This window comes from Chelonia mydas, chromosome 11 (genome assembly GCF_015237465.2).
Source record: "Chelonia mydas isolate rCheMyd1 chromosome 11, rCheMyd1.pri.v2, whole genome shotgun sequence".
Taxonomy (NCBI): Eukaryota; Metazoa; Chordata; order Testudines; family Cheloniidae; genus Chelonia; species Chelonia mydas.
Genome location: NC_051251.2, coordinates 79,408,841 through 79,431,627, shown reverse-complemented (window position 1 = coordinate 79,431,627; position 22,787 = coordinate 79,408,841). Strand labels below are relative to the sequence as shown.

Sequence of the window (22,787 nt, the reverse complement as noted above, 5' to 3'; positions counted from 1 at the left end):
GAAAGATCTGTGTTAGGAGCTCCAGCTGAAGGCTGCCTTTGCCTGAGGAGACTTGGAAGACAGTCTGGGGCCCCAGCTGCCCAGGGAGCAACCTGCACTGCGGAACCTGTAGACTCCCAACGCCTCCTGGACAGACACTCGAGGCTGCAGTAGGAAGTGGCCCAGGGGAGGTGGAGTGGTATCTCCTACTGAGGTAAGCTCAGGGTGTTTTGGTGGGACTCCCCACTGAGCGAGTGATGACCTGCTATGCCACTAATAGGGCCCTGGGTTGGGTCCCCTCTACCTGGGCCGGTGGCCCCTTGGGTGCTGGCTGTTAGGCCACATGCTCCTGCATCGGGGAGCAGTTGTATCATCACTGGCCATTGGGCCCCACTACCCTGCAAAAAGGGTGCAGAACTCCCAGAGTCTGGCTGTTGGGCTGTACTGCCCTCCAAGAAGGGGCAGATTCCCTGGCTCTGACAAAGCCTTGGCTGGTATGATTTGTGTGTGCGTGTGTATAGAATTTTATATATATATAAAAATTCTTTCTATATTCACAAAAAAACACAGCGTATTGCCTTATCCCCTAAATAAAATCCTGCTGTTTTTCATTTTCTAAGCATAATGGGGGGGGGGGGGGCAGGTGATACCCTTTGTACCAACCCTGTGGGAACAGGGCTGGGGGCTGGTCAGCACTGGGAGGGGACAGTTTCTGCTGCAGGGTCACTGTCAGGGACAGAGATTCCCTCCAGCCTGAGCTGGCACAGGGCAGATTGTCAGGGGAGCTGCATTTTTACCCTCCTCTTTGTAACCAGGATAGAAATAAGGATGGAGCGTCTGAGAAGGTGTCAGTGAAAGTGAAGAGATGGGACCTGTCAGTCACATTGTAAAATGAGACCTCACCTGCCTCATAGTCCAGGAAAATCCCCACTTGGCTGGGTGTGATGCCTGTGGGGAGGGGGATCTTGGGGGAGGAGGTGCAGGCCTCGTATTTCCCATCCCTCAGCCACACAGCCCAGTATCCATTCCCAGGAGTGAGTCTGACCTTCCCTGTCCTGATCACAGATTCCCTACAAACCCCCCCAGTCCAATTTATTTTGTCTACCACCTTCACCTCCCAGTAAAACCTCCCACCTGTGAATCCATTTGTGCCCAGGACAGTGGGATAAGTATTGAATCTCTCAGGATTGTCAGGTTGATCCTGTCATCTATCATCGTATGTCAGTTTTCTGATCCTCAGACAGGACAAGGTTGGGATGAACCATGTTTGGATCCAGAGTCTCATCCACTGGGGAGAGAATTAGAGTCAGTGCTGGGGGCAGGGGCTGGTCACTGGGATCAAAGGGAAATTCACCCACATGCCCATTAATCACTGTGATTTGGGGTTCTTCACCCTTAAGGGGAGTCAGGAGCTCAGTTAATGCTTTGGGGGTGGGGGGGGAGGAAGGAGGGAAAGCTCTAGGGAGTAGGAGAAGAGGCAAGGCACGCACCAAGGAATCAGAGTGGGAAGAAAGGGTGGGTGCCTGGGGATGGGGCAGGGCACCGGGCGGGGGGCATGTACCAGGGTGCAAAAGGTGAGGGGTGGGGTGGTTGCTAGGGTGATGTGTGTGTGTGTGTGTGGGGGGGGGGGGAAACAGGGGTGGGGTCACAGGGAAAGAAATGGGAGTGGGCTGGAGTGGCGGCAGGGGAAGGGTGGGTTGCAGCAGAGGACCAGGGAGGAGGGGCAGGTGCCATGGAGCTGGGAGGAGATGGGTAGTGAGGGGGAAGGGCTGGCACAAGCAGAGGAAGGGGACAGGTGCTAGGGAGGCAGAGAGGGGAGGGCAGGCTGCAGGGGAGGGAAAGGGCAGGTGCCGGGGCAGAGGGAAGGTGCTCAGGCTGGGGTAGGACAGCGAGGGAATGGGATAGGCAGGCACTGTGGGAGCTGCGGGAAGGGGTGGGTGCCAGGGGGAGGCAGTGAGGCCTTGAGGCCACTCAGGCTAATTCCCTGTTGTGCCAGCCCCTGCACAGACAGAGGCGGGATCTTCACCTGTGTCTGAGGGGCACAGATCCCAAGGACCATCAATGGGAGGTGGGCTCCTGAGTCACTAAGTCCCTGGTTTCAGCTCCACCGTGATGCATAAACTTCCTGCTGACCCCGGAGGCGTCAAAACTCACTTGGCGCCAAAGTTTGTGCAGTAAAAGTTCCCTCAGTGCCTGTTTCTCCCTCCAGCCATGACCACGGCTGCCTCCCTCCAGGCGCGTGGACGCCTATTCCCCTGCCTGAGCCCCAGCGTGATCCACAGGCTGGGGGAAGATCGGGGTCCAGCCATCCCAGCTAGGTTGGTAGGCGAGCTCAGGGGCGCTCTCAGACCGGGTCCCTCAGGCGAGGTCACGCAGCAGCTGGCTGGGGAGGGCTTCCCTCATACATTTTAATCCAGTGGCTAGAGCATTCCCCTAGGATGGGGGGACTCCCAGTCCCTGCTCCCCTCGGGCAGAGGGGGAGCTTAAACTGAAACAGGGCTCTGCCAGTCTCAGGAGAGCGCTTTGACCACTAGGCGAGGCTGAGGTGGGGGGCTCCCACACTCTCTCCTGCTGAGGATTTTCCATGGTGGATAAATAAAGGGCCATTGGTGCAGGGACGGGACCCTGGCTTCCCCCCTCTCCGGGGGGTGCTCTCACCCCCCAGCTGTAGAGTCAGCTGCATACTTGCTCTCTCTGACCCAATCACAGGTGCCAACTCCGTGTTAGACTCCGGGGCTAGAGCACCCTCAGAAACAAAACAGTGGGTGCCCGCCAGCCACCCTCCAATCAGCTCTTTGGTGGGCCCAGCTGTTTGGCAGTGGGCGGGAGGTGCTGGTGTGGGGCAGAGCGGGGGCAGGAAGAGATGGAGCAAGGGCAGGGCCCTGGGGGAAGGGGCAGAGTGTGGGCAGGGCCTTGGAGTGGGGGTGGAGCACCCACCCAGAAGAAGAAAGTCAGCACCTGTGCCCAATGACCTTTAGTTATTCAATCCATAGTGGAGCAGGTTCAACAGAGGGGAGAGTCTGTTCTGAGACTTCCTATCTCAGAGGTTCTCAGACTGTGGGTTGGGACCCCAAAGTGGGTTTCAACCCCATTTTAGTGGGGTCATCAGGGATGGCTTAGACTTGCTTGGGCCCGGGGCTGAAGCTTGAGCCCCACTCCCCAGGACCAAAGCCTGAGGGCTTCAGCCTTGGGCTGTGGGGCTCAGGTTACAGGCCCCCTGCTTGGGTCTGAAGCCCTTGGGCTTCAGCTTTGCTTCCTGCTTCCGAGGAGTGGAAGGCTTTGGCTTCCCCACCCAAGGTGGTGGGGTTTGGCCGGGCTCAGGCTTTGGTCCCATGTCTTCGGGTCATGTAGCAATTTTTGTTGTCAGAAGGGGGTTGCGATGCAATGAAGTTTTTTATGTTGGGCACGAGTTGTTTTACCTTTTATTTTTCTTGTAACTATTTATGCCTCCTCATTAATTGAATAAAAGTAAAATCTATTTTGTTGTGCCAAATTTGTTTTATCTAATCCCGTGTGTTTGAATTGAAGATTTTTGGAAATTCCATTTGGGATAACCAGATTCGTGCATATCATTTCTATTAATAAATTTGACAGACTTTAAATGGGCAAGCTTGTATTGTCCAGGAGAAGACCTACATGTCTGGGGAAAAATGTGGGCCTGGGAGTGTGCTGGGATTACCCTGTGGTATAATTCAGGCTGGTAAGAGCCTCAGGGTGACTGGCCGATGGCAGGTACACACACCAAGCTCTTTGTGAACAATCCTGACTGGATGCTATAGCAGCAAAGCAGTGTGTGTGTGTGTGGGGGGGGGCACAGCTACTCACTAGTCTAGATTATACTCTCTGTACGTTGTCACAGACTCCACCCACAGAGTCGGGCTCTATGTTAGGCTCCAGGGCTGGCAGCCAGCTTCCCCCCCAGCACCTGCCAGTGGCCCTGATGATCAACTCCTCCCCCTCCCCGCAGCACCTTCTGGCCGCCACAATCAGCAGTTCTGCAGCATGCAGGAGGCCCTGGTGGGAGGAGCGGGGATGGGGCACGCTCAGCAGAGGGGGTGGAACTTTGCAGGAAGAGGACCGGCAGGGCTGGGAGATGGGGGAAGGGATGGAGTGGGGGCAGGGCATGGGGCAAAGTGGGGCTTGAGCACCCCCAGGGCAAGGAGGAAGCCGATGCCTGTGCTCCCTAATGGTAACTATAATGGACACCCCCCCCCCCTTCCAGCTCAGTGTAGTGGGATACTCTGCCATGCAAGGAGCCGCTAGGCTAGTGACAGAACAGGGGTGGGGGCTTAGGGGAAGGGGTGGAGTTTCCCAGCCCTGTCCTTTCCGCCCCCAAGGCCCTGCCCCTTCCAGGGGGCAGAACCACCCCCCCCCTTGGTAAGGACACTGGGCCCTGTGCAGGGAGCACTGGTAAGTCCCACTTTCACCCTTGGCTAGCAATGCTGCAATGTGCGTGCACATCCAGTGGGCTCTCTAATTCCTGCTGGAGCTACCCACAGTCAGGCTGGGTGCAAACACACACACACACACTGCTCAGCCACTGCTGGGAGGCAGAAAAGCTGCTTTGTGGCAACTGGGTCAGGGGAGTGTCACAAGCTGGTTATAAAAACCTGTCTGCCCTTGCACTGGGGACAGGGCCTGCCTCACCCCAGAGCCAGGGAGACACTGAACAGCTCTTCCCTGGGCATGTTCCACTAGAAGAAAACTGTGGCTAAAGCCCGGTCTGAGCACGGAAATCCTGCCGTTGGGAAGAGAGAGCTGAGCCGTTCAGTGCCAGTGATGGACAGATAGGAATGCCCATCCTGCAGAACCCAGGTACCACCCTGCAAAGGGGACACCAGGGGGCAGCACTGCCTCACCCATCAGCCCTTTCCCAAAGGGAACATCTCCCTGCTCTGCAATAAACCTGGGTGTTGTCTGCCCCTTTCCATCAGCCCCCAGTGACATTGCTATTTCCAGCCGACTGAATGTCACAGGGAAACGCTCTGTGCAGGGAAAGGAGCAGAGAGCTCCCAGGGGAAGGTGGGTCTCACCATGGATACAGTGCCAGCGGTATGTACAGTACCTGCATAGAGCTGGGCACTTCTCCACCCTGCAACCAAACACAGAGGGGTGAGAACACCCCTGGCCACAGACACACTGAGCAGGAGACAATGTCACACGAGGGTCATACTGGGGGGAATGGAACTTACTGAGCTCAGCCTGGAGTTTGTCTGAAAATAAAACAGAGAGAAATGAGTCAGTGTCACATTACCTTGCAGAATGGAAGTGAGTGAAAAAGACCTTAAAGCAAGGAAATTAGGCTCCAGACTGAGCCTAAGGATTTTATGTCAGCAACCAGGCACCAGCACCCCCTGAGCAACAAAGGATACTGGAAAAGAAGAAATACAGAATTACAGCCCAGAGAGCCTTTCTTCAATACCTGGTAAACTGGTTGAATCAATAACTAAAATCAAATTCTAAAAATGATATGGGCATGAAATTCTAAAGTCAAACCAGCCGAGGTTCTGCAAAGGAAAATTATGTCTCATTAAATCTATCTGAATTCTTTGAGCATGCCAATAAAATAGTGGTCAAAGGAGAACCCTCTGGAATGGGTTTATATCTTTGCAATGTTGTTGTAGCCATGTTGGGTTTAGGATATACGAGAGACAAGGTAGGTGAGGTGGTAATTTATGTGGACTTCCAAACAGTCTTTGTCAAAGTTCCTCACAAAAGATTATAAGGAAACCCAGTCATCATGGTATGAGAGACTAACATACAATCATGGATGAGAAACTGTGGCTACTGTCAGAGACAGGATCCCAGACTAGACAGCCTCCAGTCTGATTTACTCTGGCAATTCCTGTGTTCTTAAAAGCAACTGGTTTAGAGCCTGATGCAGCTAAACACTGCACATTCTGAGCAGGGATAGATTTACTTGTAGTTCAACATGTGCTTAACCACCTTTTTGAACAGGGGCTCTAGTGAATATACATTTAAAGGCCTGTTCCTGTAACAGCTATCTAGATGATAATCTCCAAATAAATGTGGCTATCTTGAAGTTAAGGCAGTCTTATGAAAATCCACTATTGGTGGCTGAGTGAAGCAAGATCCTACACTAAACTCAATTGCATTTCTATTTCTTTGTCTGTAATTCAATAGCTTTTGAAAACGACATTTGATCAATTCCAACATTTCCAGGTGTGCTCTAGGCATTAATGGGCAGAGCCCTAATGATTATGGTAAAAATCAGAAAACTGGAAAAGCCTAATTTTAGTGGAAATCGAGTTTCTTGTTCAAGTAGAGCACAGATTCCCCCCCACATCAGGGGGTCAATAATTCATATACTTACCAACAACACTCTATGGTGTGAACAGGCAGAGGGGAGCACGCTCCAGGATGCTCTGCCTTGAGGAGATCAGGCTGTAGCAGTTCTGCATCTATGAGCATATCACTCCAATGGCTGATCACTTACCCAGGGTTCAGAATCATTTTGCAGACACCACAACAGGAATTTTCCCCTAAACCACTAGTGGTCTCTGAAGCCTTGCAATCTGTGAGTCGTTTTTGCAGTGTGGGGCATTCCAACAATTGACCTGTTCACCACAAGGGATAACAGGAAATGCTGTCTGCTCTTGGGGGTTGGGGGTGTGTGTCTGAGTCTGGGCTCCCTGTCTGACATCTTCCACCTCAGCCAGCAGTCAGCTCTCCTGTATGCTTTTCCTCCAATCCTAATCATCATACAGGTCATCCTCAAGCTGAGAGCGGATCATGGCAAGCTCATTCAAATTTCCCTGGCATGGCCGAGGCAGTGCTGGTTCTCCGACCTTCTCATGTTACCAATTCAGCCTCTCTGGTACCCCTTCCTCTCCATCCCAACCTACTCTCAAAGAAGCATGGTCACTCCTTGCATCCCACGCTCAGCTCTCTGCATCTCACAGTGTGGCTGCTTCATGGTTGAATGGGGAGGAAGAGTATTGTTCAGTGGCCTACTCAACCGTACAAAGCCTTCTACCAGAATGGCTTAGTCAGTGAAATGGACGTGTTTTTTGGTGCAGTTGTTGACCCACGGAATCCAACTGATGCTGGCTTCTATCCAGGACATCTCGGAGCTTTTGTTGCACCTTTAGTCATCCAGCCTTGCGCTTAGCTCATTGAGAGTGCACAAAGTGGCGATATCAGTGTTTCATCCTCCATTCACAGAAGATCAGTCTTCTCTAATGCCATGGGCTTATTCATCCATCTGTCCTCCGGTCTGAGAGCCACTTCCTCTGTGGTACCTGAACACAGTCCTAGCAGCTTTAATGGGACCTCTGTTTGAGCCCCTGATATCTTGTCCCTTTCTGCTGTTGTGTCAAAAGACTGCCTTCCTGGTAGCAATGACATATGCAAGGCGAGTCTGTGAATTGTAGGCTCTGACAGCAGAGCTTTCTTATACCTAGTTCTCCACAGACAAAGTGACTTTACAACCCCACCCAATATTTCTGTCCGAAGTAGTTTCTCAGTTTCATTTGAATCAGGCAGTGCATTTATCTGTGTTCTTCCCTAAACCGCATTCATCTCCAGAAGAGCAGCGTCTCCATACTTTAGATGTCAGGCTATGTCTAGCCTTCTATCTGAACAGGACCAAACCTTTTTGTGCTTTGCCTGGTCTGTGTCATATGCAGATTGTATGAAGGGTCAAGCAGCCTCTTCACAGACGATCTCTAAATGGAAAACATTGTGTATGAAGACTGCAGATGAAATCGCTTTGGCCTCACCTCCTCTGCAGGTGCGAGCTCATTCTACAAGAGCACAAGCAGCATCAATAGTGTTCCTCAGTATTGCCTCAATATCAGACATGTGCAGGGCTGCTACGTGGTCATCAATATATACGGTCATGAACCATTATGCCATTACTGTATCATCCAGGGCAGATGCAAGCTTTGGTAGGGTGGTCCTGCAATCCTTGTTTAGGTAGACTCCAAGCCTTGCCACTTGGGTGGGGGGCAGGGGGGTAGGTCCTGCTTGTGAGTCACCTAAGTGGAATACCTGGCTGATTCTACTTGAAGAAGAAAAACTGGTTACTTACTGTAACTGTGATTCTTTGAGATGGGATGCAGGCATACTCCATGACCCACTTCCCATCGCCTTTGCATCAGAGTCCAGTATCTGGATGCTTGGTGTGAAGGAACCGAGGGGTTGCAGGGCGGCGTTGCCTCACTTAGCCAGGGGAGGGGCCATCACCATAAAACACAAGTGCTGCCCCTCTATGAGTACTTCTAGGCAAAATTCCCCAGCTTCGATGTGCTTGTCCCACACATGACTATGGTGTGAATCACATCTCAAAGCACCACAATTACAGCAAGTAACCACTTCTTATCCTGTTTTCTGATTTTCAAGAAAATCAACAGGGTTCTGACCGGAGTGTGGGGGGAGGGACTCAGCCTACATAATCAATTAAGTAGGAGGCCCTCTAGTTTAAAAAAAAAAGCCACATAATTTTGCTTCAAATGATCTAAATTTTCACAATGAGATTCTGTGCTGGGAACCTGCAGCCTCAGAGCCCATAAGAGCTAAGGTGACTTTCAGCATCCCTGACATCCTCCTGATCCTGGGCTGCTCTGGATAATGTAACTCGGGGCTAGTTCTGCAAGAGTGTTGCAGTGATGTCATCTCCAGAGCACCCTCTTCTAGCATAGGGGGACTTGCAGGAACCCAAGCCTCATTTCTATCCTGGCACATCCGAGCACATAAAATAAACATCTCCTTCTGGGGGTTTCTGATACATTATAAATTAATTCATTTATTCATTTTCTCCCCTCTTGTCACTTTACTTTTCTCTCTGTGTTGCCTCCAGAAGCAGTAACTGGCCAGGGCAATGAGAACAGCCAGGAGAGCCAGGATCACCCCCAGAGCCACCCTCCAGGGATTGACTCTTGGGAAAAACTGCTCTGCAAGAGAAAGTGTTATTGACTTGGGAACAAGCATGTACATAAGAATATTAGAACAGCCAGACTGGGTCAAACAAATGTTCCATGTAGCCCAGTATCCTGTCTTCTGACAGTGGCCAATGCCAGCTGCCCCAGAGGGAATGAACAGAACAGGGCAATCATTCAGTGAGCCATCCCCTGTCACCCATTCCCAGCTTCTGGCAGCTAGTTTTAGGGACACCCAGAGCATGGGACTGCATCCCTGCCCATCTTGGCTGATAGCCATTGATGGACCTATCTTCCATGAGTTTATCTAGTTCTTTTTTTTTAATCCCATTATAGTTTTGGCCTTCACAACATCCCCGGGCAGTGAGTTTCACAGATTGACTGTGTGTTGTGTGAAGAAATACTTCCTTTTGTTTTTTTTAAACCTGCTGCCTATTAATTTCATTCCCTGGTTCTTGAGTTATGTGAAGCGGTAAATAACATTTCCTTACTCACTTTCTCCATACTAGTCAAAATGTTATAGACCGCTATCATATCCCCTCTTAGTCGTCTCATTTCCAAACTGAACAGTCCCCGTTGTTCCATACCCTTAAGGCTTTCATATGTGTAATAATTTTTTGCTCTTCTCTGTACCTTTTTCATTTCTAATATATCTTTTTTGAGATGGGGTGACCATATCTACACACAGTATTCAAGGTGTGTGCCTATCATGGATTTATATATATGTATTATCCTATTATTACTCCTGGGGGGATTCTGCACCAAAAAATTCAATATTCTGTGCCCCCAAATTCTGCATATTTTATTTGTGCAATATAATCACACCAGTTTCAATTGTTGTAGTAAGTTATTTAAACTACAATACAGAAAGAAGTCACAATAACTATTCAGCATTTCCTAAACACATGAAAATGAAGTTACAAACACTTGATAACTAATACCCTCCATTCCAGTTATAATCCTGGATTTTCATTTAAATTACATTTCGGAACACTAAACAGCAAAAAACAAAAACAAAAAAAGTAGAATGTCTTTTTAAATTGCTCAGACTTTCACACATGAAAGTCATACCGTTTTGCTAATTATTGTCCTGGACCTGGCATGGTACTTTGGGAAGTGCTTGGTTCTGGTTGTCCTGACATTTTATTGACTGCTTGGTGAATGTTTTATCTGCCCTTAAAGTCTTTTTTTTTTTAAATGGGTAAATACAATAAATCCTGAGCTGTAATCTAACCCCATTATGCCACTTTGGCACAAGAAAAAAGTGAGACAGTACATAGATCTTCCTAAAACCAGGATTCCCTTCCCGTCATTTATAAGTAAGAAGACTCCCTTACGTCCCTCTGGCAATGTAGGGGCCTGAAAAGTTTCACAGGTTTTATACTGCTGGGGGAATTGACTGAAAATGGGACCAGTTAACTAACAATAGGAACAACAGGCCTGCTGCTGCGTTTCTGCTTCTGTGAAGGAGATCAATTAACCATCAACAGCAACTTTAACAACTTTACTACACATTCAGGGTGCTGCATTTGTGCCTCAGAGAATGAGATCAATTAACTCAGGCAGGCTGCTACATTTGTGCCTCTAGCCTGCCTCCTGCATAATAAAAAGCCCGACCCTTACACGCCAGAGGGACGTCTTTCTCTCTTGCTTGTTGGGACGCACATAGGTACAGCCCCCTCCCCCCGCCGGTGAACCCGCAGGCGCCCATGCCTGCCCCTCCCCTGCCCGGTCTCTGAGGCTGCGCCAGCAGGGCCCGCTGGAGCCGCTGCGCTGCCTCCTCGGCTACCTGGGAAGCGGCTCATGTCCCTGGCCCCAGCAGCAGGGAGGGGCAGAGGGCTCCATGCGTTGCCCTGGCTTCCAGGCACCGCCTCCGACAGCTCCCATTGGCCGGGAACGGGGAACCGCAGCCAATGGGAGCTTCGGGAGAGGTACCTGGAGGAGCAGCAAGGCAGCACACGGAGCTCTGTGCCCTCGCCTCCCCCACCCCGCCCCCCCCGGGCTGCAGGGACATGGTTCTGGCTGCTTTCCGGAGGGGAGCGGCATGGCGCGGGGCGGGGCCAGGGCCAGGGCCAGGGCAGACAGACAGGGAGCCTGCCCTGGCCCCAGTGCATGCCGCTGCCACCCCGGAGCCACTCTAGGCAAGTGGTGCCGGGCCGGAGCCTGCACCCCTAACCTCTCCTGCACTCCACACCCCAACCCCCTGCCGCACCCCGCACCCCTCCTGCACCTCAACCCCCTGCCTTGAGCCCCCTGCCTGCACCCCACCCGCTTGCTGCACCCCAACTCCCTGCCCTGAGCCCCCGCCGCATCCCACACCCTTCCTGCAGCCCAACTCCCTGCCCTAAGCCCCCTCCTGCACCCCAACCCCCTGCCCTGAGCCCCCTGCCTGCCCCCAACCCCCTGCTGCACCCCAACTCCCTGCCCTGATCCCCCTGCCTGCACCCCAACCCTCTGCCATACCCTGCACTCCCTCCTTCACCCCATACCCCCTGCCCTGAGCTCCCTGCCTGCACCCCAATCCCTTGCTGCACCCCAACTCCCTGCCCTGAGCACCCTGCTGCATCCCACACCTTTCCTGCAGCCCAACTCCCTGCCCTAAGCCCCCTCCTGCACCCCAACCCTGTGCCCTGAGCCCTCTGCCTGCCCCCAACCCCCTGCTGCACCCCAACTCCCTACCCTGATCCCCCTGCCTGCACCCCAACCCTCTGCCTTGAACCCCCTGCCGACCCTGCATCTCAACTCCCTGCCCTGAACCCCCACCACACCCTGCACCCCTCCTGCACCCCCTGAGGGCAGGGAGGGGGCGGAGTTGGGGTGGGGACTTCGGGAAAGGGATTGGAATGAGGGTGGGGCAGGGAAGGTGTGGGAAGAGGCGAGGCAGGGGCGGGGCCTCATGGAAGGGGTGGAGTGGGAGCGGCGCCAGGGGCAGCAAGGGGGTGTGTCAGTGATGTGGCCCTCAGGCCAATGCACTAGTCCTCATGTGGCCCTTGTGGTCATTTGAGTTTGAGACCCCTGGTCTAGGTACACTACATCCAGTGGATCACTCTTCTCCACTTTTGTTGATCCCCTCAAAGAACTTTAGTAGATTAGCAAAGCGCGATTTCCCTCTACAAATGCCACGTTGACTTTCCCCCAATAAATCATGTTCACCTATGTGCCTGGTAATTCTGTTCTTTACTAGAGTTTCCACCTATTTGTCTGGTACTGAAGTCAGGCTCACCAGCCTGTAATTGTCAGGAACATCTCTCGAGCCTTTTTTTTTTTAAATAAGAATTTTCTCCATCACCCCCATTGAGAACTGTGATGTTCACAGCACACACACACACACACACACACGTCAAATACTAACAAAAATACTTTTGCTTGAAGCGTAACATAACTTTGTTTCTTAGAATCCAAAACCTTTAAACACAAGAACCCAAAACAGAGAGGGGCTGCTCCCTAAAGCAGCAGGCACAACTTCCACCTTGAAGGGTCCTACAGCTTGGTCTCCAGCACAAGCCCAAATGTCTACGCTGCAATTTAAACTGCCCTTAGCCCAAGCCCTGCAAGCCTGAGTCAGCTGGCATGGTCCACCAGTGGATTTTGAATTGCAGTGTAGGCATATCCATAGAGAACTAAGGTTGCTCAGAAGTTACTAAGAAGTACTCAGCATGTTGAAGGCCCAGGCCAATACACAGGAGACACAATGATAAATAGTCTCTGCCCAGGTCTGCAGCGTCTCTGTCTACCCATGTGCAGCACGGACGGGCACTGACCTGCTATGGAAATCGCTGACTCTCTCTCCTGGTCGAGTCGGGGGTTCCTGACACAGCAGGACACTTTATGGTTGGACTCTTCTGTTAGAACAATGGCAATCTCTGTTTGAAACAGGCCACGGCCTCTTGGGATATTTTTTCAGAGGCTGATGGTAAGAGCTGCCCCTGGAGATCTCTCCACTGAGCCTCAGGCTGTGGATACCATCTGGATGATCAACACACCACCTGGATCCCTCCATCCTGATGTCCCTCCACAGAGATGTCAGGAGCAGAGCCAAAACCTACAGAAGAAATAAATGTACTTGTGATAATCCTACAGTGCCCAGTAATGAGCCAAAAGATTTATTACAGCGTTATCAAAAGCCATTTCCTCTCAAACTAATAACTGAATGTGAGACCACGAGTGCGTTAGGTCAGTTAATCTGGTCAGCTTCTGATTTGATACACAGTAAAATTAATGTTAATGTTAGGGCTTTTTCTTGCTCCAGTTTAATTAAACTGATTTAGTTAATCAAGTGCAAATTCCTGTGTTGACACTCTTAAATCAAGAAGGAATTCACTCAAGCTAAATCAATATAAGCCATTTCTAAACCCATGTAAGTGTCCACACAGAGGTTTGCACTAGTTCATTGAAACCAGTGCATATGTACATGTAGACAAGCCTTAAATAATTCACTAATAAAAAACGTCATTCTAAGGGAGTTCAAGTTGCCTTGGCCTCCATTATCTAGTGTTTGTGGTTTTGTTTTGCTCAGTGTATTTCCTGGCTTTCAGAGGTACCAAATTTTCTGCTACCCACTTCTGGCATTCTGCAGGGGGCCTGGCCCATCCACTTTTCAGTATGGGCTGACCCCCTGCCCCTCCCCTTCATCCCGAGGCCATGCCCCCCAGCCAGATCAGAAGCTGGAGCCCAGCCAGCTCTGGGGAGCCACACACCCACAACCTGCACTGGGTGGGGGCCGGGGAGGCAGGGACATGGGCAGGGGGCTGCTCTCAGGCCCCCCCACCCCAGGCAGATGGAGGAGCCCAGGCTCCCCAGCCCAGCTTCTGGCTTCCAGCTTGGCCGGGGGCCGAGGCCTTGGGGGGGAGAGGAGGGGTAGGGGCAGGGCCGCAGAGGGGATGGGGCCTCGTGGGTCCCCCCCTTTTAGGAAGAATATGTCACCCCTTACTGGGGCTGGTGACTTTGCAGTGGGAATAAGGAGGGGGCTGTAGCCAGTTAAATGGGGAGGCTGTCGCTCTGTGGGGTTTGCAGAGAGCAGCAAAAGAGGGCACTGAAGGGGTTTGTTGGGGAAAGTTCACTGGCGCCGAAGATGACCAGGATCTGCCCAGGATCCCTGAACTCTGAATGTAGCTGCAGTGCTCTGTGTCTGCCCTCTTGTATTGTGGTACCACCGGGCCCGTGTTGGCTCGAACCCCGTTTTCCTGTTCCCACTATGTTCTCCCCTGTTGTTTGTCTACCTTCATCCTTCTGTAAGTCAATATTTCCCTTTCCTATATTTGTGGTATTATTCTGGGGTGTGTGCATTTACCCTGGGGGACGGGGGGTGGGGAGGTTGGAACAGGTGCCCTTACGGTGGAAGGGAATTACCCTGCTGTGCTCAACAAAATACTTGTCAGTGCAGAATTAAGGCTGCCCAGCAGTCCCTTGTCCCTTTCCAAAATGCAGAGAGCAGCTAAACTTAAGTTTCTGAAATGCAAGAGATACAAAGTAACAGCACCCACCACCCCAGCCGTGCCCCCTGAACTCTGCCTCCTGGGCTGGCAACAGGTGCTGGAAACAGTTCAGTAAGGGTGGTGCCATCATACACAGGCATGAGGAAGGGCTAGGGAAGGTGCCGTTGCTGGTGTTGTGTTTCTCGGATTTGGATTCAAGCATCTATCTGCCTGCACTCCCACTGTCTTGCTCGTGTTCAGAGTCGCCGTACTGACTGGGGGAGGGATTCATTCGAGCAGACTGGCAGAGCTGTCACTGTGATAAGAGGAGAGGTGTGTGTACCTTGAGGGATCACATACGTGTCTTATTTCAGTGCTGAGGTAGACTGTCAGCAGAACTGCCCAGAGGCGTCTTCTTGCCACGGGGACTGTCAGCAGTCTGGTGTTTGCTGCACCTGACCTAAGCCTCCTGTCACGGTTACAGAACTAGCTACACCTGCCCCCTGGCTGGTCTGTCTGGCAGCACTTTCAGGGGTCAGACCTCCTGCCTTCACCTGTCCTCATGGAGAATTCCTCAGCTCTCCCACTCTTAGACCAGGCCTGGGCTACAGGACTCTCTGTATCAACCACTGTTACACTGTGGGTGCCAGACACCAGCCGAGATCAATCCCCACTGGTGACATCAGTGAGGGGAGGATCAGAGCCATCATCTGGCACCCTGATGTGCACAAAAATGTTCTAATAACTACCTGTTAGTATCACGTGACCTTTTATTGGTGTCTGTGTGTCTCATTAATCCCTGGCTCTATGACCCTAAATTTAGCTCTCTAACACTACCCCAGAGTCCAGTGAGCCACAGCAATTTTCAAGACAACCCTGAGTGTGGGTCTGGATTTTAGAGCCCTTAGAAAAAACAGCTGTTAACAGTCAACTAGAATAAACCTCAACCAGAGCAGAGCTGCTGCCCCACTAAAATGAGATAAATCAGGTGTCATCTCACAATGGCCCCTCTGACTCCACTTATTACCCTGTTGAAGACGTCAAAGTATCACAAGTTACTGACCTGCCACCTGCAGTTCCAATAAAGCTTCTTCATAAGTGACACGGGACTGAAAAAAGCATGTGTACTGTCCCTTGTCGGAGAGTCGGATATTGTATGTTCTCAGGGAAACTCTCCCATTGGTGATGTCATCGCTCAAGAGCTCAGTTCTTCCTCGATATTCCAACATCTGCTCTCCATACTGATCCTGCCCATCACGGTACAGGTGCACAACTGCAGAGTACGGGGATCTGAACCTTCTCAGCTCCATGTTCTCAGCACTCATCCTGGGGGAGAGGTGGCAGGGCAGGACGGCCTCACCCCCTAGGGAGGCAGTGGCTGGATGGTCAGGTCCAATCACTGTGAACTGTGCTGTGAAATGTACAGTGAAAAAAGGAAATTAAATAGGCGAGAGGCTGGAGGTGGCATTAATTCAGCAGTAAGATATACAGTAAGAGAGTGCCCTGCATTAGCAGTGAACACCATGTACCCAGGCAGTGCTCTCGACATGTCTGTGAGTGTAGAGAGTCACAAGTTTGGCCTCTGACTTCCTCTGGGGTCTGCTCAAGGAATGTCCCCTTAGGTCTCAAGCCTTCAGCCATCACCTCTTTCTGGGCAGGGATCCATGTCCTTCTCTCGCCACACTGAGGTTTTACAGCTCCCGGCAATTCACCGTGGTTTTCCCAGCAGGCCTGAGAAAAGTCCAGCACCTGCATTTTGCCTTCTCTCCCAGAGCTACAAACAGCATGTGTGAGCGGTTACCAGTAATCAAATCGCACTTCCAAAGCAGAGCAAAAGCCTGACAGAGAAAATGTATCGTAAATCAGAGGTCTGAACACATTATGCTTATACCAAATGATTCTCATCTGGCACACGGGACTCTTTAAAAATGTCTATAATGGTATCCCTCTTGCTTAGCAGGTGATGTCAGTTTGTAGCCCAAAATCCCAGGTCTCTTCTCAGTTTAAATCAAGGATTTAACCAAAAATTGTTCTCTTCAACTTCTGGGAGCTGGTCTGAATTACTTTAAGCAGTTTCCCCTCTGGGTGGTTGTGATAGGATCCCCAGGGTATAACCTGGAACTGGGACCTGGGGGATGGGGACATGGGCCGGGGGCTGCTCTCTGTGCCCCCCACCCCCACACTGCAGGCAGGTGGAGAGTCTGCCATGGCTCCCCACAGCTGCCTACGCAGCTCTTATCATAGCTCGGCTGCGGCTCCAAGACCCTGCCATGGAGCCAGGTTGGGGAGAGCTGCGTGGGCAGCTGTGGTGAGCCTAGGTCCCTCCAGCTGCACTGAGTGGAGATCCAGGGAGCAGGGACACGGGCAGAGGCTGCTTTTGGAAGCTTCCAGAATTGGCCAGTGGTGGGGACTCCAGGGGAAGAGGAGCAGAGGGGCAGGCCCCTGGGGGGAAGGGGAGGGGCCTCAGGCAGTGCGGGCCCCCGGCCCTCCCACTTTTGAGAAGGCTCCAACGCCCTTGGTTGAAATTCTCTAAGCTCTTCAACTAAAACCACATTATTTTAGGTAAAATATAGAACAGATATATTAACTGCAGAAGTGGTTCTCAAACTGTGGGTCGGAACCCCAAAGTGGGTCATCACCTCTTTTTAATGGGGTTGCCAGGGCTTGTGTTGGACTTGCTGGGCCCTGGGGTCAAAGTCAAAGCCCAGGCCCCACCATCCAGGGCTGAAGCCAAAGCCCCAGAGCTTCAGCCCTTGGTGGCGAGGCTCAGGATACAGATCACGCACTTGGGGCTGAAGCCCTTGGGCTTCAGCTTTGCCCCTCTCCCCCACCAAGGCAGTGGTGTGCAGACTTCAGTTCCCTCCCCCCAGGAGTCATGTAGTAATTTTTGTTGTCAGAAGGGGGTCACGGTTCAATGAAGTTTGAGAACCTCTGAACTACAGAAAGATAGATTTTAGGTGATTATAAGTAGCAGGCAGAGAGATCAGAGATTACATTACTTAGATTACATAAGAAATAAAATCACAGTGTACAGACTAAGCAAGATTTGAATCAAGTAGTTTCTCACCCTAACTGATGTTACAGGCAGCTCACAGTTCTTAATACACAGGCTGTATTCTCTTTCAGCCTGGGACCAATCTCCACAGTTCAAAGTCTCTGTCTTCCGTCAATCTTCGAGGTGTTCAGAGTGGGGAGCAGAGAGGCCCAGCTGTGATGTCATCATCCCTCACTTATATTTTCTCTCCACGTGCTAGAAAGATTCTTGATGTGAAGTGGGGGTTGGTAGCCAGTGACACTTGCTCCTTTGTTGTCACTGAAAGGCTAGCTCTGGGTGTCTCCCACTTACCACATATTTCAGTAACAAACCTATAGCAATACTTCATAACTTCACATGAAATGATGGTACATAGAATTCAACAGGATATTCAACAGATCAAGGGAAAGTGTGGGACCCCTACTGAATGGGGAGGCAACCTAGTGACAGATGATGTGGAAAAAGCTGAAGTACTCAATGCTTTTTTTTGCCTTGGTCTTCACAGACAAGTCAGCTCCCAGACTGCTGCACTGGGCAGAACAGTATGGAGAGGTAGTGAGCAGCCCTCTGTAGTGAAAGAACAGGTTAAGGACTATTTAAAAAAGCTGGACATGCACAAGAACATGGGTCCAGATCTAATGCATCCGAGAGTGCTGAGGGAGTTGGCTGATGTAATTGCAGAGCCATTGGCCATTATTTTTTAAATCTCATGGCGATCGGGGGAGGTCCCGGACGATTGAAAAAAGGCAAATATAGTGCCCATATTTTAAAAAGGGAAGAAAAAGAACCCAGGGAACTACAGACCAGTCAGCCTCACCTCAGTCCCTGGCAAAATCATGGAGCAGGTCCTCAAAGAATCCATTTTGAAGCACTTGGAGGATGGAGCTTGGCTGTTCTCAGAGGTGGCATATGACAGAACAAGAAGCAATGGTTTCAAGTTGCTGTGGGGGAGGTCTAGGTTGGATATTAGGAAACACTATGTTTGTCAAGCCGGGCCTTAAAAACCTCTAAGGATGGAGATTCCGCCACCTTCCTAGGTAACCCATTCCAGTGCTTCACCACTCTCCTGGTGAAATAGCCTCTGGCATGTAATCTGCTCCTTGGATTGTGCAACTGAATGACACTAGCCAATATCTCCAGTCCCAGACACAACCCTAGGAACCTCCATCTTCCAGCGTCCAGTTATACCTACTTATTGAGTTCATCAATTTAACAAAGAAATTGATATGTACCAGGCTTGTTATCCCAAGGGGAGTCTCTGACACACTCCAAACCAAACGCACTGCTTCAGGTAGAATAAACAAACAGATTTATTAACTATGGAGATAAATTTTAAGTGATTATAAGGCAAAGCATAACAAGTCAGATTTGGTCAAATGAAATGAAAGCAAAACGCATTCTAAGCTGATCTTAACACTTTCAATGCCCTTACAAATGTAGGGCATGACTACACTTGCAGATGTAGAGTGCTTTGAGTTAAACCAGCCTTCATAGAGCACGGCAGGGAAAGCGCTGCAGTCTGTCCACACTGACAGCTGCAAGTGTACTAGCGTGGCCACATTTGCGGCACTTGGAGCGGCATGGGGAGCGGTGCATTCTGGGCAGCTATCCCAGCATGCAAGTGACTGCAACGTGCTTTTCAAATGTGGGGGGGGAGTGTGGCAGGGAGTGTGTTGTGTGTATGTGGGGGGAGAGAGAGAGTGGGTTTTTGGGGGGCTGACAGCATATCAGCATGCTGTCTTGTAAGTTCAGATCCCCCACCCCCCTCTCTCTCACACACACACAGCATTGCACAGTAATGGTTGCTTTATAAGCAGCCGGCTGTCAGAAATGGAGCTTTGAAAGGGCATATCCGCATTCCTGCAGTGATTCCAAACAATGAGAAGAGTGGCCACTTGCCTGAAGGGGATTATGGGACATTTCCGGAGGCTGATCAGAGCGCAATAATGCAACACCTCGTTCACACTGATGCCCGGGCGTTTCAGCCGAGGCACAGCAAGCATTAATCTTCCTGTGGAGGTGGATTACCAGGAGCGCTCCAGCTGCAGAGTCCAGGCACTCTAAGTGCCTTGCCAGTGTGGATGGGTCGTGAGTTAGAGCGCACTGGGCTGCTTTAATGCACTCTAACTTGCAAGTGTAGCCATGCCCTTAGATGCTTCTCACCACAGGCTGGCTGGTTGCTCTTCAGCCAGGCTCTCCCCTTTGATCAGCGCTTCAGTCGCTTGGTGGTGGTGTCTGTAGGTGTAGGTGGAAGAGAGAGAGCATGGCAAACGTCTCTCCCGTTTATCCTGTTCTTTTTTCCTCTTGGCTTTGTCCCCCGCGCCCCTTCAGAGTCAGGTGAGCATTACCTCATCGCAGTCCGAAACTGACCAAAGGAAGGAGGGGTGACTCACTCGAGAGTCCAACAGATTCTTTTGTTGCTGCCTAGGCCAGTGTCCTTTGTTCCCGTGAGGCTGGGCTGGGTTTGTTTCATACCTGCCTGATGAGGTGTGAACTGCCCCTCTGCTCTTGGATAGTTTTTGCCTGGGCTCATTTTAAGCCAGGAGAATATGTTTTCAGGCTCATAACTACATACATGAAATTATAACCTATAACAATACTAGAACGTTACTTGTAACAACAATCACTATAACATTACTGTAACAACGATGCTCAGTGCGTCTTGAGCCTTCCGAAGACACCCGACATGACAAACTTTGCATTGGATACCACACAATCATTTTACAAGGATGAACATGGGATACTTGGTGTTCCCCCGAGTTACAGAGCGTCACACCCTCCCTGATGGAGGAGATTATAGTCCTGAGCCCACAAAGCTACATATAGATACTGTTTATCAAGGGGTACAAAGATATACAGAACATGCATAATGTTAATTTGATAGTCCCCAAAATACTGCATGTGGTTCCAATATCGGTCACCCAGAGTTCACATGTGAATGTTATACACTGTCCCTATTATCTCTGAATAGGGCTCCTTGGGTATAATGGATACTGGGGGGGTCTGGTTCTCTGATACACCAAGGACTTTTCATGCTGTTCCAGTGTGAGGGCCTCTCCAACTGGTGTAGGGCTGGTGTAAGGGCCTGCAAGGTGTAAAGATATGAAAATTGATCGTCATCACTATGCAGGTAAAGTTACAGGTCAGATAATGGAGAGGGAGAAGGCGGCAGATAGAAAAGTGCTGGGGGCAGAGAACCAGCCATTGTGGAACTGCACAGAAAAGGTGGGGGGGGGGGCATGTCTCAGGGCAGAGACTCAGCAAGAGCTGGTTAAATTAGCAGGATGGAAACCACAGCAGGAGGAACCAAAATGCCTGAGTAGTTGTGGGAGCAGCCCCAGGGTGGAGTGGGACATAAGGTCTTCACCAAGGGCACAGAATGAAGAAGCCAGTAAATATCCTCACATCCCCATTGTGAGATGAGGTCCCTTCCAACCTTGATATTCTATGATTCTATGACATCTCGCTCTCGGCCCTAGTCAGATGTGCCTAGTGCAATGTGAATAACTTGTGGGTTTTCATTTCATAACCAGAGAGATGGGGATTCATAATTTGTTTGTGGCTTAAGAGGCTAATCTGTGACCTACACAGTCCAGCCGTGTAATCTATAGGAATTGGGTAGTGTCCCTTTAAATAGTATGAGAGCCCTACAATGATGCTCACCATTTTCTATGTCTTAGAAGCTTCTAGTCAGAGCAGCAGCATGCGTATAGCTAGGCCTGACAACAAGACTGTATATAGGTAGCAAACACGGTTACTGGGGACCCAGATGTGCCCTGTGGTTTCTCCACGTTGCTGGTTGTTGGCAGGTTGCGCAGACATGGTTTATAAGAAAAGGCAGTGAGGTAAGATGGGTGTTAGTGACCAGCAAGAGAACATCAGCAAACCCAGCGAGGAGCCCAGAGCTCCTACCAGACACCAGACTGTGAACCTGTAGAGCGAGGCAGAGAGCGACGGAGCCGGGCAGAGCGGAGCTCACTGTGGAGCCGGGAGAGAACAAGGGAACCTTCCCCATCATTGTAGCTGGGTCTGGGGAACAGGAGAAATAACAAACGAGACAGCGAGTGAGTGGGATGTGGTGACACGACACAGGGCAGTGGGGAGGAGGTAACAAGCCAACCATGCTCCAGAAGGGAAGGGATTTCCCCCTCAGGCCTCGTCTGCCTTGGCTCTGAGCAGGGTCAGATGTCACTGGGCCAGCAGCCAGTCCATACCACACTCACTCTATGGCTGCGCATGTGGAGCTGTCTGGTCTATTAGACTGTAAGGAACTCCCCAGGGCAGGGATGGTCCCTGACTATTGGTGTGTCCAGGGCCAGGCCCAATGGGGTATCTCGTTTGGGGCATTTAGGCACTACTGTAGAATGGGACGTATTAAGGAAAACAAGCCAGTATGGTATGAATGGCCACTGATTGCTGTGGGGAAAAGTGGCTCCATCGCCTGACCACACCTGTCCCAGGTCTCTGGGGATCTCTCAATGAGCAGATGAGTCCCTGGCCCTGGTGATTTTTCATGTCAGTGACCCACCCTCATTGGCTCCAGCCTTGGTGCAAAGGTCGGATGAATTCTGAACAGGGTCACCTCGGCTCTGCGCCCCCTGGGATCTGAAACATTCAAACCTCTCTCAGGGTGCATCTGCACTGCAGGCGGGAGCGAGCTTTGCGTGGGTGTAGACAGACACATGCTAGGTCTGCTCGAGCTAGTGCACTAACACTAGCAGCGTAGCTGGGGTAACCCGGGCAGCAGCTCGGGTTACCTGCCTGAGAACAACCCCGCCTGGACCCCTTAGGTATGTACTTGGGCAGCTAGCTTGAGCCACCGCCCACGCTACCCCCGGCTACACTGCTCTTTTTATTGCACTAGTGTTAGTCACTCAGGGCACGCTGCTCCCAGCCGTGCAGCTCCTGCCAGGCCGTGCAGTGGTCAGCGTGAACCAGACTGTGCCCGTGACTTTCCCTAGACTGGGAGAGCCGCCAGCCAGTGTTGCCCACAGAGCGGCCAGCATTGGCCAGGAAGGGAGCCTGACCAAGGCTCCAGGGCACAGACTCAAGGCCGCCACCACCACCACCCCCCTGTGACTCCCACTGACAGGGCTCTGGGGCAGGTGAAGCACCCCCTGCCCTGGCAGACACCCATAGGATGAGTGCCAGCGGTAACAGCACCTGCCATCCCTCGGGGCAATGGCCCCGCAGACTGTCAAGGGGCTGATAGGGATACATTGACAAAGGTTTTGCTCTTCTTGTCTTTCACCCCCTCACTCTGGAACTTCAGTTTAGTGACTTAATAATAAAGGTGAAGAAGGGGGGCAGAATCACAAACAACTAACCCCCGCATCACAACATCACATAAGGAAAACTACACATGGTGATTACTGGCCAATCAACATCTAACATCACTGAACAGAACCAATGAGTGCCAGTGAGCCCAGCACTGTGCCAGTCCAGTCAGATGAATGGAGC

The 22,787-nt window shown here is 51.2% G+C and overlaps 1 pseudogene; it reads right to left on the bottom strand.

Moving 5' to 3' along the window:
- Nucleotides 1-614: 614 nt before the first annotated feature.
- On the bottom strand, nucleotides 615-21,348 carry LOC102943005 (annotated as a pseudogene).
- Between the last annotated feature and the right edge of the window lie 1,439 nt (nucleotides 21,349-22,787).